The sequence below is a fragment of the Saimiri boliviensis genome, chromosome 14 (assembly GCF_048565385.1).
Source record: "Saimiri boliviensis isolate mSaiBol1 chromosome 14, mSaiBol1.pri, whole genome shotgun sequence".
NCBI classification, from domain to species: domain Eukaryota; kingdom Metazoa; phylum Chordata; class Mammalia; order Primates; family Cebidae; genus Saimiri; species Saimiri boliviensis.
The window spans coordinates 91169540-91182874 of NC_133462.1; the positions used below are offsets into that span (position 1 = coordinate 91169540).

General features: G+C 50.3%; 1 long non-coding RNA gene across 1 annotated transcript in view; it reads right to left on the reverse strand.

Moving 5' to 3' along the window:
* LOC120362020 (uncharacterized) overlaps nt 1-13335 on the reverse strand; it is a 55930-nt gene that overhangs the window by 8773 nt on the left and 33822 nt on the right. Inside the window, exons 2-3 of the long non-coding RNA XR_005578026.2 lie at nt 6859-7058; nt 2025-5763 (exon numbers count right to left, since the gene is read on the reverse strand). This is a non-coding gene — a long non-coding RNA (uncharacterized LOC120362020). The remainder of the gene's footprint in view (nt 1-2024; nt 5764-6858; nt 7059-13335) is intronic.

Sequence of the window (13335 nt, forward strand, 5' to 3'; positions counted from 1 at the left end):
GCAGGAGGGTTCCTTGAGCCCAGAAGTTCCAGGTTACAATGAGCTATGATCTCACCAATGCACTCCAGCCTGGGCAACAGAGTGAGATCCTGCCTTAAAAAAATAATGCCATGGCATTATGGACTCTGGATGATAATGATGTGTCAACGTAGGTTCATCGTTCATCCATTGTAAAAAAACGCACTGCTCTGGTGGGAGATGTTGATAACTCAGGAGGCTGCTCTGTGGAAGGGGCACGGAGATAGGTGGGCGCAGAGAATACAAGAAATCTCTGTACCTTCTGAATTTTGCTGTGAACCTGAAACTGTCCCCTGTAAAAATAAAGTGTATTTTTAAAAACGATAGACTTGGGCCAGGCATGGTGGCTCATGCCTGCAATCCCAGCACTTTGGGAGGCCGAGACAGATGGATCACCTGAGGTCAGGAGTTCAAGACCAGCCCGACCAACATGGAGAAACCCTATCTCTACTAAAAATACAAAATTAGCCAGGAGTGGTGGCACATGCCAGTAATCCCAGCTACTTGGGCGGCTGAGGCAGGAGAATCACTTGAACTTGGGAGGTGGAGGTTGCAGTGAGCAGAGATCGTGCCATCGCACTTCAGCCTGGACCACAGGAGCAAAACTCTGTGTCAAAAAAAAAAAAAAAAAGAAAAGAAAAAAAAGACAGGCTCAATTTTCCTTGAACTAAAGGAAACTCCTGGGATCTGTGGCGTCTCTCAGAGGGTTGATTATAACAGTAGCACAGATCTGACTTGTCACTGGGGGTTGATTATAAATCAGTTCCATCCGCATTTCAATAGACAGCAGCTCTTCCTAAGGAAAAAGAGGGTAGACTTCTCCATCGATCTCAAATGCATCATACGCCAAAGTTCGTGTGAGAAACAAGATACACAAGTCCACTTCCAGAAAAGCCTTCTAGTCCCTAAACGCGGTTCACATCTTTCCTGGTCACAGCGCCCACAGAGTGGTCTATTCCATTTTTCTCAGGAAAAGGATGGATCAGTTTCCAAATTCTAAATCTTCATGTTCAAGGGACTGGGTGCAACAGACCTCTTCTCAATGGGAGCTGAAAAGTGTTGCAGGCCTGGAGAGCTTCCTGAGTCAGTTCAAGGCTATTAGGTTATTTATGGTTTGAGATCATCGAATGCCACACTCATAAATTAGTCAAAGAGATGTAAACATACACACACACACACACACTTCCTTTTTCAAAGAAGGAAGGATGTGTAAACAGACTTCTACAGCTCTTCCCGGCTACTACAGACCAGTCTGTATTGACGAGGTGTAGATGACACAGGGAAATGGGAGATTTAAGGGCCCCCCAAAAGCAATTTTCCTCACAAACCTCCAGACCATAAGGGCTGACATGATGCACATTATATGGTTGCTTAAAATGGGATGAAGCTGGTGTGGTGGCTTGTAGTTGTAAACCCAACACTTTGGGAAGCCAAAGCAGGAGAATTGCTTGAGCCCAGGAGTTTGAAACCAGCCTGGACAGCAGAGCAAGACCCCATCTTTAAAAAATATTTAAAAATTAGCTGGGGGTGGTGACGCATGTCTGCAGTCCCAGCTATTTGTGAGGCTGAGGTGGGAGAATCTCTTGAGCTCAGGAGGTCAAGGCTACAGTGAGCTGTGATGGTACCACTGCACGCCAGCCTGGGTGACAAAGCAAAACCCTGTTAAAAAAAACAAACAAACAAACAAACAAAAAACCCTTGGGGAATTTGAGAGTGTTCAGGGACAGGTTAGACAATCCCTGCCAACCTTTCCAAGCTTAAGATTTCATGAGACCCCCCCACATCCCACCACCCCGCATCTGCAGAGTCACCGAGAAGAAAGCAAGCCCTTGAGTTATGGAGAAATGGTCCAAAGGAAACTGGAGTCAGTGACAATACAACTGCTGAGTGAAAAGTGAGCAGACCATGGGCCACAAAGAAATAAGAAGAAAATAAAAGAAAATAACTGCTGGAACGTGCAGTCTTTACGCCCCTCCATTTGAAAGTCAACACATCTGCTAACTCACCGGTCTTCAGAGAAAGCCCCAGTTGATAGATAACGGATGTTGATGCTTCAAGGGTAGACAGATTGCTAAAGGTTGAAGTGTGGATAAGTCTCCGTGCCAGAAAGAAAAGGAAAGTGCTCTGACTAAGGCTGTGTTCAGCAGCCAAGACACCTACTCAAGTCAAGGCATTGGCAAACAAACAACTCCAAGGGCTGGTTTTCAGCCTGTGGGCACAACGAGCCAGTGGATTCGCCATTTGTTTTCCAACCAGGTAAGGCAGCATCGTGTGGGGCAGTTTGTCGGCCGAGCTCACTGCACGGCCTTCCAGCTGCCGAGAGCCCACCTCCCAACCGGGGTCTCTGTTTCCTTCCAGGGGCTGAACAGTGACTCCTCGGAGGACTGGCTGCTTGGAAGTCAGGACTCCGTAAAGCGCTCTGTGGGAAGGATTGCCATTCATCTTCCTGAGCCCTGGAGATCCTAGAGTGGTCTGGGAGATCGCGTATGGACCTCTGCGTGCCGGGCTCCACTGCGTGCCCGGCTGAGCAAGGACAAGGACAAGATTGGAAACCGCGGCTCCTTTCTGGGATTTTGTGGAAAATATCTCACTGTTTCCCTTTACGCAGCCGCGTGCCCTCAACACCTTGTTAGTAGGAAGAGGGGGCTAAAGCATCTCCTGTGCCCCTCCAGCTAGCTCGTGTCTTGGAAGGAGATTTGATGCCCAACTTGCCCGGAACAACTCTGGAAGTTTCCAAAGCAACAGGAAAGGAAGCTTTACAGGTTTGTTAGGGTGACCGAGGAGGGACCCAAGCCGGGGCTCATTCTACGCATCAGAAACCAAAGTCCTCAGGGAAGGAGGGAGAGGCTGGAAGCACCTGGGCTTGTCCTCTGCCTTCTCTGTGGCCTGTCTCATCACCGCGGGGGCTCCGCAGACTCCTGGCTGAGGCCTGCCTGGGCTGCTGTCTGTGGCCACAGGGAGATTCCACCTGGATTAAGTAGAGAGCTTCTAAGAGCTGTTCTGTGTGTTTTCAAGAGAAAAGCAAGCCTGTGGTGGAAAACAGAGAATAGGTCCTCCAGACAGGATCAGAGGAACGGCAGGAGGAGAGAGAATGGTGACTAGCTGCCTGGGTCCTGCCAATTATTATATGCTCTGCTTATGTTTTTGGCAAGTGATTTTCCATTCCTGGGGAAGTGGCCGCAGTGAGGGTCACCAGGACTATCCCTCAGGCACCAGGAAAAATACAGTCCCAAACAGACACAGTGTCTGCCCGTGGCTCCGTGAGTGCCAAAATATCACGGGTCCTGTTCTGACACGGGGTTCTCCTCCCTTGGGCATTCTTAAACATGTTTGTAATCCTTTCAGAGGTGAACATGAAGACTCGGGTGATGCCCGATCAGCCAAAGTCTGTCTGAAATGGGACAGTGTGGGCACTCCTCCCTCTGTCTGCTGGGACACTGTCCTTCCCTGGCGTTACTACTCTTTAAGACACAAGCCTGGTTGACAGCAAAGGTGGAAATACTGTCCCTTCCTCAGGGAAGCCTGCCTTGATTTCCCCAGACATGCTCCTCCCAACACAGCATAGTACTTAGTACCATTATAGTACTTCATAGTACTTAGTACTTCATGGTACTTAGGACCATTATAACCAACCAACTAATTAAATTGGGTGCTTATCCATTTAAACTTTGCCTCTGTGCTGTGTTATAAACTTTTAGAAGGGGAGATCCTGTCAATCCAGTGTCTCTCCAGCTACTAGAACAGGGCCTGGTACACAGAAGGTACCCAGTACCTACTTGCTGGATGAATGACTCAACAAACAAATGGCATTCTGGCCCAAGAGGACACTGTTACCTGGAGAGAGAGGATGCAGGCCCTGAGCCTGTGGGTATTTGCTCATCCCCATTCTGAATGGCACAGCAAGAGAAAAGGCTTAGGATTCCTGCAGACCAGGCTTCAAATCCCAGTTCTTCCCTGTACCAACTCTATGATGTTGGGAGTGTTTTCCTATCTCTGATCCTCAGTTTTCTTATCTGTGAAGTAGGGAAGAGTAACGGTGCCCATTCAATGACTTGCTGGTATAAGGTGCCGAGCACCGTGTCTGGCACACAGCAGGTGCTAAATAAACATCAGTTCCCTTGGAAGGTCCAGATGGGAAAATAAACTGCACACTGGCAATACGTGTAGAAGGGTAGTTGAGAGGGTTTTGGCTAGAGAGGCGGCCCTTCTGGGAGAGACATCCAGATTAGTATGTACAACATATCTAGATTAGCATGTACCAGACATCTAGCTTAGCATCTATAGGTCACGCATGAACCAGGCCCAGCAGTGGGGAAGACACTCTCACCTGTCTAGCCCAGTCAGTGGGGAACAAACTCCTTGAAAGAGATGAGGCTGTGGTATTGCTGGCCGGGAGCAGTGGCTCACGCCTGTAATCCCAGCACTCTGGGAGGCCAAGGTGCGTGGATTATGAGGCAAGAGATCGAGACCATCCTGGCCAAGATGGAGAAACCTTGTCTCTACTAAAAATACCAAAATTAGCCAGGCGTGGTGGCGATCGCCTGTAATCCCAACTGCTTGGGAGGCTGAGGCAGAAGAATCGCTTGAACCCGGGAAGTGGAGATTGCAGTGGGCGGAGATCCCGCCACTGCATACCAGCCTGGTGACAGAGTGAGACTCCATCTCAAAAAAAAAAAAAAGAAAAGAAAGAAAGTGATGAGGTTGTGGCGGTGTCTTTTAAACTATGCACAAGAGGGCTATAGAGCAGAGGATGCTCATTCCACAAAGTTTGCAAACCCAGAAAGACAACCGTTAGTGTCTGTGTCCGAAGCAGAGCTGGGCCCCAGCCCTCTGGGATCCCCGTGATACTCTTCTTCCTATGAGCTTTGCTGTGACCTGGGCAGGCCCAACTCCCAACCTCAGGAGAGACGAGGGACAGGGGCATGGGGCAGGAGGGGGGAGGTGGGAAGAGAAGGCGAGGCGTGGGCACATTAGCATGGAGCCAAGCAGGACAACAGAGCTAGAAGAAGTGTGGGAGGTGCTGCAGGGGATAGGTCTGAGGCCGGGGAGTGACATGTGATATGGAACTGAACATGTCATGTGTGATCATGCATCCATCTTTTTCCTTTTTAAGAGATGAGGTCTTTTCTCTGTTGCCCAGGCTGGAGTGCAGTGACATGATCATAGCTCACGACAGTGCTGAACTCCTGGGCTCAAGGGATCCTCCTCCCCCAGCCTCTCCACTAGCTGGGATTACAGGTGCACTCCACTATGCTGGACTAATTTTGTTTGTTTTTGGCAGAGATGGGGGTCTTGATATGTTGCCCAGGCTGCTCTCAAACTGCTGGCCTCAAGCAATCCTCCTGCCTCAGCCTCCCAGCATGCTGGGATCATTAGACACGCATCTGTCCTTTAAACATGCATATTCTCTGTCCTTAAAATAGGGCTGGGAGCAGCTGAGGCAGTGAGAAAACTGTCCCACTCATGCACCCACTCAGTCCTTCGCTCCCTTAGCAGACACTTATCACGTCTTCACTTCATGCAGACACTGCGCTGGGCACAGAGTGATGGGCAAAGCAGACAGTCCACGGCCTCTAGAGGGTCCACGGTGGATGACAGCCTTCCACATCACAGTCACAGCTGCAGAGACGCTGCGGAAAGGAGAGGAGCTTCCAGCAGGCACAGGTTGGGGGGCCAATCCCAGGCTCCCCTGCTTCCACCTTTCTTCGGTGACTTGGGTGTCCTGAACTGCCAGTCCTCTTCCTCCTGAGGACGGAAAGGAGCAGGAAACCAATGATCTGTGTCTCGGCGCTGGTGAGATCTGAGCCTGAGACCCAGAACAGCCAGGGAAGCCTTGAATACGGGGCCTAGGGATGTGGTCCAGGAGCCTGGTGGATCCCTCCCGGCCCCACCTCCTCCAGGTGAAAACAACAAAAGGAACGCTGCTTCCCTGAGTGCTTCCCGGGGTCCTCACAGAGGAGGGCCTGTGGATCAGGGGTTCCCGACTCCACTTCATAGATCAGGAAACTAACGCCAGAGAGGGGAAGAAAGCTGGCTGAGGTTCACCATTTTCGGAGGTGAAGAAGTGGGAACCTGACTCAAGAACCCAGTGGTCTCCTATCCCCAGGCGCTCTGCCTCCCAACCGGGTTTCCTGGGGCCCTGGCCAGCTTGCTTGGTGGTCTCCCAGCCGCCCTGCCCGCCTTCCCACCCAGCCACAGCTGGGTCCTGGGTGAGTCCGTGAGAAGAGGCCCCAGGACCCTCTAAAGCAAGCATCGGGGCCACCCCAGCCCTGAGTCAAATGCTGAGCTCTTGGCCAGGGGCAGGAATCTCCAGCTCCCTCCTCCCTTCTGGCAGCAACAAGTGTGAGGGTTCCCCTCCCCCCGACCCCTATTCCATTGTAGCCGGGCGCTGCAGAGCAGCTGGCAAACACAGAAGCAAACACCTGTGTGCCAGATCTCACAGCTGCACGTGTGAAACGCGAGCCGTCGGCAGCGCCTGTCACATGCCACGTCCAGTTGCTGCACTCAGGGCAGGTTGGAAGGGGATCCATGGGAGAGAAGTTTCCGTGGCAGGATTTCAAAGCCCGGGCACCCACCCGTCCCCCTTCCTCCCACCCCCGGCATTTTATTCGCTCCTCTTGTTTTGGCACTCAGCGTTTCCGGCTGAGTCTGCCTCTCACTCACTCCCGAACGGTGACAGAGCTGGGAGCTGGTGCCTCCCTCCTCAGAGTGACACTGGCTCCACGAGATAATAAAGCGACTTAGCCCGCCCCGAGGGCGCTTCATCTTCAAAGCGGTTGTTTAACCACTTGCTCCGAGGGCTGCACATCTGGCTGAAACGTTCGCGGGTTGGTGGGTTACCTTCAAAGCTGGGCTCCCTCGGGGACAGCCGGGGGCATCCTGCACTAGGGCTCAGCACCGCCTGCCCGGTGGGGTCTTCTCAGGCCTGCAGCTGCCAATGCGTCCAGCCCAGAGTCCCGGGCTCTTCACCTGCTTCGCAGAGACATGCTCATTTGCTGCCAGAATCACTTTTAGGGATCTGGTTGATGTTAACAATTCTCCTGCATACGGGAAAGGGAAAAAATAGGACATTTTACAGGTGCTGAAGAGGGTGGGAAGGGGAAGAAGGAAAGAACCAGTTGTTTCCAGATATCAACTCACAGGATGTCTCTCCCCAGAAGGCGGCTTTGCAGGGGGATAACAGGTTTCCCCCAGCACCAGCGAGGAGGCATTGACCATGACGGAAGAGAAAAGAGGAAATCAAGTCCAGTGTGGAAAAGCACATCTCCCGTAGATCCACCTGACCTGAATGCCACAAGCTCCGTGAGGCCTCACATGTCTTGGGGTTTGGGCCTAGCCAGGACATAGGAGATTGTCATTACACAAAGCAGACACCTGTCTATCAAACCCTAGTGCTTTACACGGGTTATCTTGTTTATTCATCTGATCAATCAACGGTTGATTCAGTCAATCCTCACTACAGCTTTATGCAGTCCCTGCTATTATGACTCCCAATTTACAAGGGAAAAAAAACAAGGTTCAGGGAAGTCAGTGGACTTTAGGGAAGCTGTGAAAGGTTGTCTAGATAGTAAGGTGGGAGAGAACGATCTGAGACCAGATCAGAGGTCTGGACCCCCAAGTGAGTGGATAAGCCAGAACTCTGGTTGGGTCTCCCCACACTCCTAAAACACTGGGCTGGAGTGACGTCGGCCGGGGAGGGGCTAAGTGTGGACTGACACACCACCTCAAGGGGCTCAAAGGAGAAACCTCAGATTCGTGTTTTCCAGAGTTCTCACCTGTCTCTCCTCAACTTTCCCTTCAACTAAACACATTGTGGAACCCCATCTTTACTAACAAAATTAAAAAGTTAGCAGGCGTGGTGGCACGTACATGTAGTCCCCTACTCAGGACGCTGAGGTGGGAGGATCACCTGAGCCCAGGAGGTGGAGGCTGCAGTGAGCCGAGATGGCGCCACTGTACTCCAGCCTGGGTGACGGGAGCGAGACCCTGTCTCAAACAAAACAAACAAATAAATAAAAATAAGTAAACAGACAAATAAATAAAATTCTAATTCCGGAAGTCATTTTCTATGAACCCAGATTGGTTTTTTTTTACCTTTTCACTTTGAAAAACGCCACGGAAACTGCACCTGTGGCCCCCCGTCCCCCCTCGTCCCTCCTCGTCCCTCCTCGTCCCTCCTCCTGCACGTCATCTCCGCTGTCCGCCCTGTTACCACGGAAGGTGGCACTTTCTTGGTCCTGTACAGAATGCAATTTTCACTTGTCCCTGGAAAATCAATATGGAAAGGCTCTAATTCCCCAGATTTCGATTTTTCAATAAAAACGTGAAAATGAAACTCTGAGGGATTGCAGCCAACATGGTGCCCTTGAGCCAACCGCAGTCTGCAGGGAGACCCACAGCGAGTCTCGGAGAAAACACCAACCTCTGACATTGCTCTGCTCGGATGACGCGTCGCATGGGAGCCAAAGCCAGTGGGGCCAGGGGTGTCTGAGGCTTGCCGGTGCTTTTTCCCTTCTCACTCCGGGGGGATTCGGGGCAAAACTCTGCCTGTCCCGAGGTGCTACTGACGGCCGGGATAGCAACGGGGATAAAGCTTAACTTTGGAACCAAGAGATAAATGAGATAAGATTCTGTCTCCATCTTATAATGGCTACTTTCTGCTAAGCAGCTCTGACGATCTTGTTTTCTCAACCCAAAGGAGGAGGAGAGAGGTTGAGATTGTAGACTGAGCACTCAGCACTGACATGAGGAGCTCATGAAACTGTCTATGGGAAGGTGCCCCAAACGAAGCCTGGCTCGGAGCAGACCTTCAATAGGGTGCGTTTTTTCCCTGCCACCATCCCCTCCGTCCCTATAACCGAGGCTGAACCACTGATACCCTTCGGCACATGGTGTTGTCAGTGGAAGGCCACAGTGAACTATTCAGTCCCCTACCCTGGGACCTCCGAATCACCGCACGATGGTGACAGATGTGATGAAAATGCTGCCACCATTGGTTGGCAGGATGTGGTGGCTCAGGCCTGTAATCCCAGCACTTACGGAGGCCGAGGCAGGCGGATCACAAGGTCAAGAGTTCAAGACCAGCCTGACCAACATGGTGAAACCCCGTCTCTACTAAAAATGCAAAAAAAAATTAGCCAGGCATGGTGGCATGCATCTGTAATCCCAGCTACTCTGGAGGCTGAGGCAGGGAATTGCTTGAGCCAGGGAGGTGGAGGTTGCAGTGAGCTGAGATCATGCCACTGCACTCCAGCCTGGGTGACAGAGGGAGACTCTGTCTCAAAAAAAATAAATAAATAAAAGTCAAAATGTTGCCACCAACCTCCAGCGTCTGTAACCAGACACCCTCCAAAGCGACTTCCACCCCTCTTTTGGTGGCTGTTTTGACACTGAACCCAGAGAAAGAGGAGCAGCCCCCAGCTTGAGACTTCATCCTGTAATGGGAGCCGGGCTTCCTGGCTGCTGCTGCTGCTGCTGGGTGCCCCAGAACATCTCGCCCCGAGCCAAGCGCAGTGCCTGCCGTTAGAGTGCCAGTCCCAGGATGCTTGCTGCTGCCACCTGATCCTGGGCGGGTCACGTAGCTTCTGGGTGCTTCAGCGTCCTCAGCTGTCCAACAGCTTGATAACAGTGAGGCATGCTCTGACCCAGCGCAGTGGGGTTTAGCCAAGAGAAGCCTCCCTGACAAGTTCAGTGATGGGACAGAAAGAGAAGAATTTTAAAGAAGAAAACCACACAGCACTGAAGTTATTTTGTTATTTTGTGCCTGTTCTCTTGTGCCCCAAAGCAAAGGAAAGGGAATATTTAAGGCCCCCAAGATAACGCACACCCACTTCTCCAGGTCTCCTGGTGCCTCTCTGTTGAATACTGCTCAGTCTTACGAGCTGCTTTCATGCCAGCCCCCATAGCTTCCAAACCTGTGACCTGGGGGCTGTGGGGGGTGGGACGTGGGGGGAGAGGGAAGGAATGGAGTGGAAGCCGGCTGCTTTCAAGGAACCACATGGGGTTTTAAAAGTGCCCACCCACCTCCACCTCCAGGTTCACCAGAACTCTATGCAGCAGGAGAGGGGTAATTCCTCAGGAGCTGCTCTCATCCGAAAATGAGGGGATGGATTCTAGAGGGGCGTAAACAATTGATGCCAAGTACAATATAAAAGCATTGCGGAATTTTTTTAGGAAAACAAAAATAAGTAAGCAAGCCCACCTCCCCACACATGAATGGAAACGATTTGATCGACACGAAGAACTGGGGGCCTTTGAGGCAGTGTTTTCTGGCTGGGCATGGAGACGAGGGCCATTGGCCACCAGTGGTTCGGGATTTCCTGAGTGAGAGTTGCCAGAGATGACTGAAGATTTAGCTGAGAGAAGAGCCTCCTAATCCACACCCGTGGAGTTGCTCATCCAACCTTATCTAATAGCAAGAAGTTGGAAACAACCTAAATATCTATCAACTGGAAACTGACTAGATCACACATACAATGCAATACTACTGTTCCATTAAAAGCTATTAAAAATAGGCTGGGCACAGTGGCTCACGCCTGTAATTCCAGCACTTTGGGAGGCCAAGGCTAGTGGGTCACCTGAGATCAAGAGTTTGAGACCAGCCTGGCCAACATGGCAAAGCCCTGTCTCTATTTAAAATAATAATAATAATATAATAATAATATAAAAGGCTATTAAATTTGTTAAAGAGAAAAAAGAAAAAAATGAGTTAGAGATTTGCATGTTTTGACATAGAAAGATGCTGCCATAATACAGTATCAAGCGAAGGAAGCAGTTGGTGTAAAATGTGTGATATTATCCCATGCAGGTGAAAGGGAGTCCACACATCTACATTGCATGTATGCATTGAGGTATCCTGAAAAATGGTCACCAAAATGTCATCTGCAGCTGCTTTGGGGATAAGGTCTTGACTGATCATTTTTCTTTCTTCCTTGCGCTCTTCTGCATTACTTAACTGTTCCTTTTCTCACAAAGAGCACTTACTGTTTTTAGAAAAGCACTATTAAAAACCCATCTCTCTAAGAAGTAACTTTCATCTTTTTATCTCTGTGGAAGTTTGTGATTAAATAGTGAGAAGGGCATTGAACATCTTCTTGATCTTCCAAGATATACTCTGATTAATAGAGAATAAAGCCCTCTCCGATTTCCTAATGTCACATAAAACACCGAGGAGAAGGGAAGGAAGGTAGGAGGTCATCAAAGGTATTTCCCTTGACTCTGACAAAGCCTCTGTCCCAACTCCCTTGCAAAGAAAGCTAAGCTAGCACACATCTTATAAGGTCTGTTTTTCCATAGCCATGTCTCCCTCTTTTTCCTTTAGTACTTTTTTATTCAAACATGTACTGAACAGATGGGATATGCGATACCTTCTTTCGGGAACTCATCACCTCGTCTGGGGCCTATGCTTTGTTTCAGGCCTGTTACTTAAAACAGTCGCGGAGGCCAAGGTCATGGCGAAGGGAGCTGACTACCCACCTGGGTATTCTCGTCCGTGGAGGGAGTCAGCACTGATGACAGAGCATCTGAGGCCTCTCCAAGTGAAGTGCGTTTGGAAAGTGGTCCCTCCTCTGTGCTCACACGCAGTCTGGAGAGTCAGGTTGTCATCATTCACTCGACATCCATTCATTCAGCATTCACTGAGTGCCCACGGACTGTCAGGACGGTGCCGGGTGCTGGCTCCGACACAGTGAGCCGAGTACAATTTCTGCTCTCAAGGAGAGATTGTACTTAGCCGGAGACGTTGGATGATCAGACACACACACACTTTAGGAGGTAGTAAGTGCTATGCAGGAAGGCCCAACGGGGTGAGGAGATGGAGTGACGGGGTGGCCGGTGCTGGGCAGAGCTGTCAGGAGAGTCCCCTTGGATACGATGACCTCTCCACAGAAACCTGAGAGACGTAGGGGAGTGAGGATGGGGACGCATGAGGAAAGAACATTCCAGGCAGGGACAGTAGTGCAAAGGCCCTCTAGGAGCGTTCGCTCAATGCATTCCAGGGACGACGAGCAGATCGGTGAGGCTGGAAGGGAGCTACCAAGCAGACTAGGTGGGAGCAGGTCAGCCAAGGGTAGAGGGGCCGGGCCCGCCAGCTCTGTGGGCTGCTGTAAGGACTGTGGTAAGGACGTCCTGAGTGGGACGGGAAACACGGGGAGTTGGAAGCAGTTTCATGACCTAACCTAGTGGAGGCTGCAGTTTTGTTCTTTTTTTTCAAGGCAGGGTCTCACTCTGTCGCCCAGGCTGGCATGCGATAGCGTGATCGCAACTCACTGCAGCCTCAACCTCCCGACCTCAGGGGATCCTCCCACCTCAGCCTCCCAGGTAACTGGGATTACAAGCACGCGCCACCACGCCCAGCTAATGTATTGTAGTTTTTGTAAAGGTGGGGTTTCGGCATGTTGCCCAGGCTGGTCTCAAATTCCTGAGCTCAATCCATCCACCCAGCCCGGCTTCCCAGTGTGCTGGGATTTCAGGCGTGAGCCCACTGTGTGCTGGCCACGCATTTTGTTTTTTCCAGAAACAGTGGAGAAAAGAAGAAAAGATACCAAATAAATAAGAACTGAGCGACATTATTTTTTAAAAGAAAGAGACCGTCCAAAAGGACTCTAAACTCCGCTGTGGGTTTCCTACTTTGCATAACAGTAATTCTAGTTACCTTGTATGAATGAATGCCTTTTCCCAAAACGCATCATACACAGTATTCAGGAGACGGTCTTGGAAAGCAGAAGTTGCCACAAGATGACAACAGGAGCCTTGAGCAAACCAGCGAGTCCCAGTGAGTCACCGGGGACTCGTCCTTCCTTCTTCACCGGAGCGAACGGCACTTCCCTCTTCTTTCTCTGAACCCGCCGGAAGGATGAGAATGAGCTTCAGGTGGACCCTTCGTTGGTACAAAGAATAACAAGCTGTTCTCTCTGTAAGTCCAGAGTCACATGGCCTGTCACGTTTTATTTTTAACACTAAATTAATTTTTTAAAACTATTAATAATAAAACTATTTTAAAAATTAACAATAGCTAATATTTATTAGGTATCTACCGCACGCTTTTCAAATATTACTCGTTTGAATTATTAAGAATGCTTTTCACCCAACCATCAGGGCATGGAAGAAGAGAGCGGAAAAAAGAATCTTCAAGTGCTGCTGTGATCCCATTTTAGTGCTCAGGACACCGAGACGTGCAAAGACTAGAAGAACTTGCACCCAGTTTTACCTGTGGTTCACAGCAGAGCTGGAATTTAAACCCACTGCTGTCTGAATAGAAATCCTATGTTCTCAGCCAGTAAGCTATACTGCCCCTCACCAGTGTGCAGTGCCGGAGTC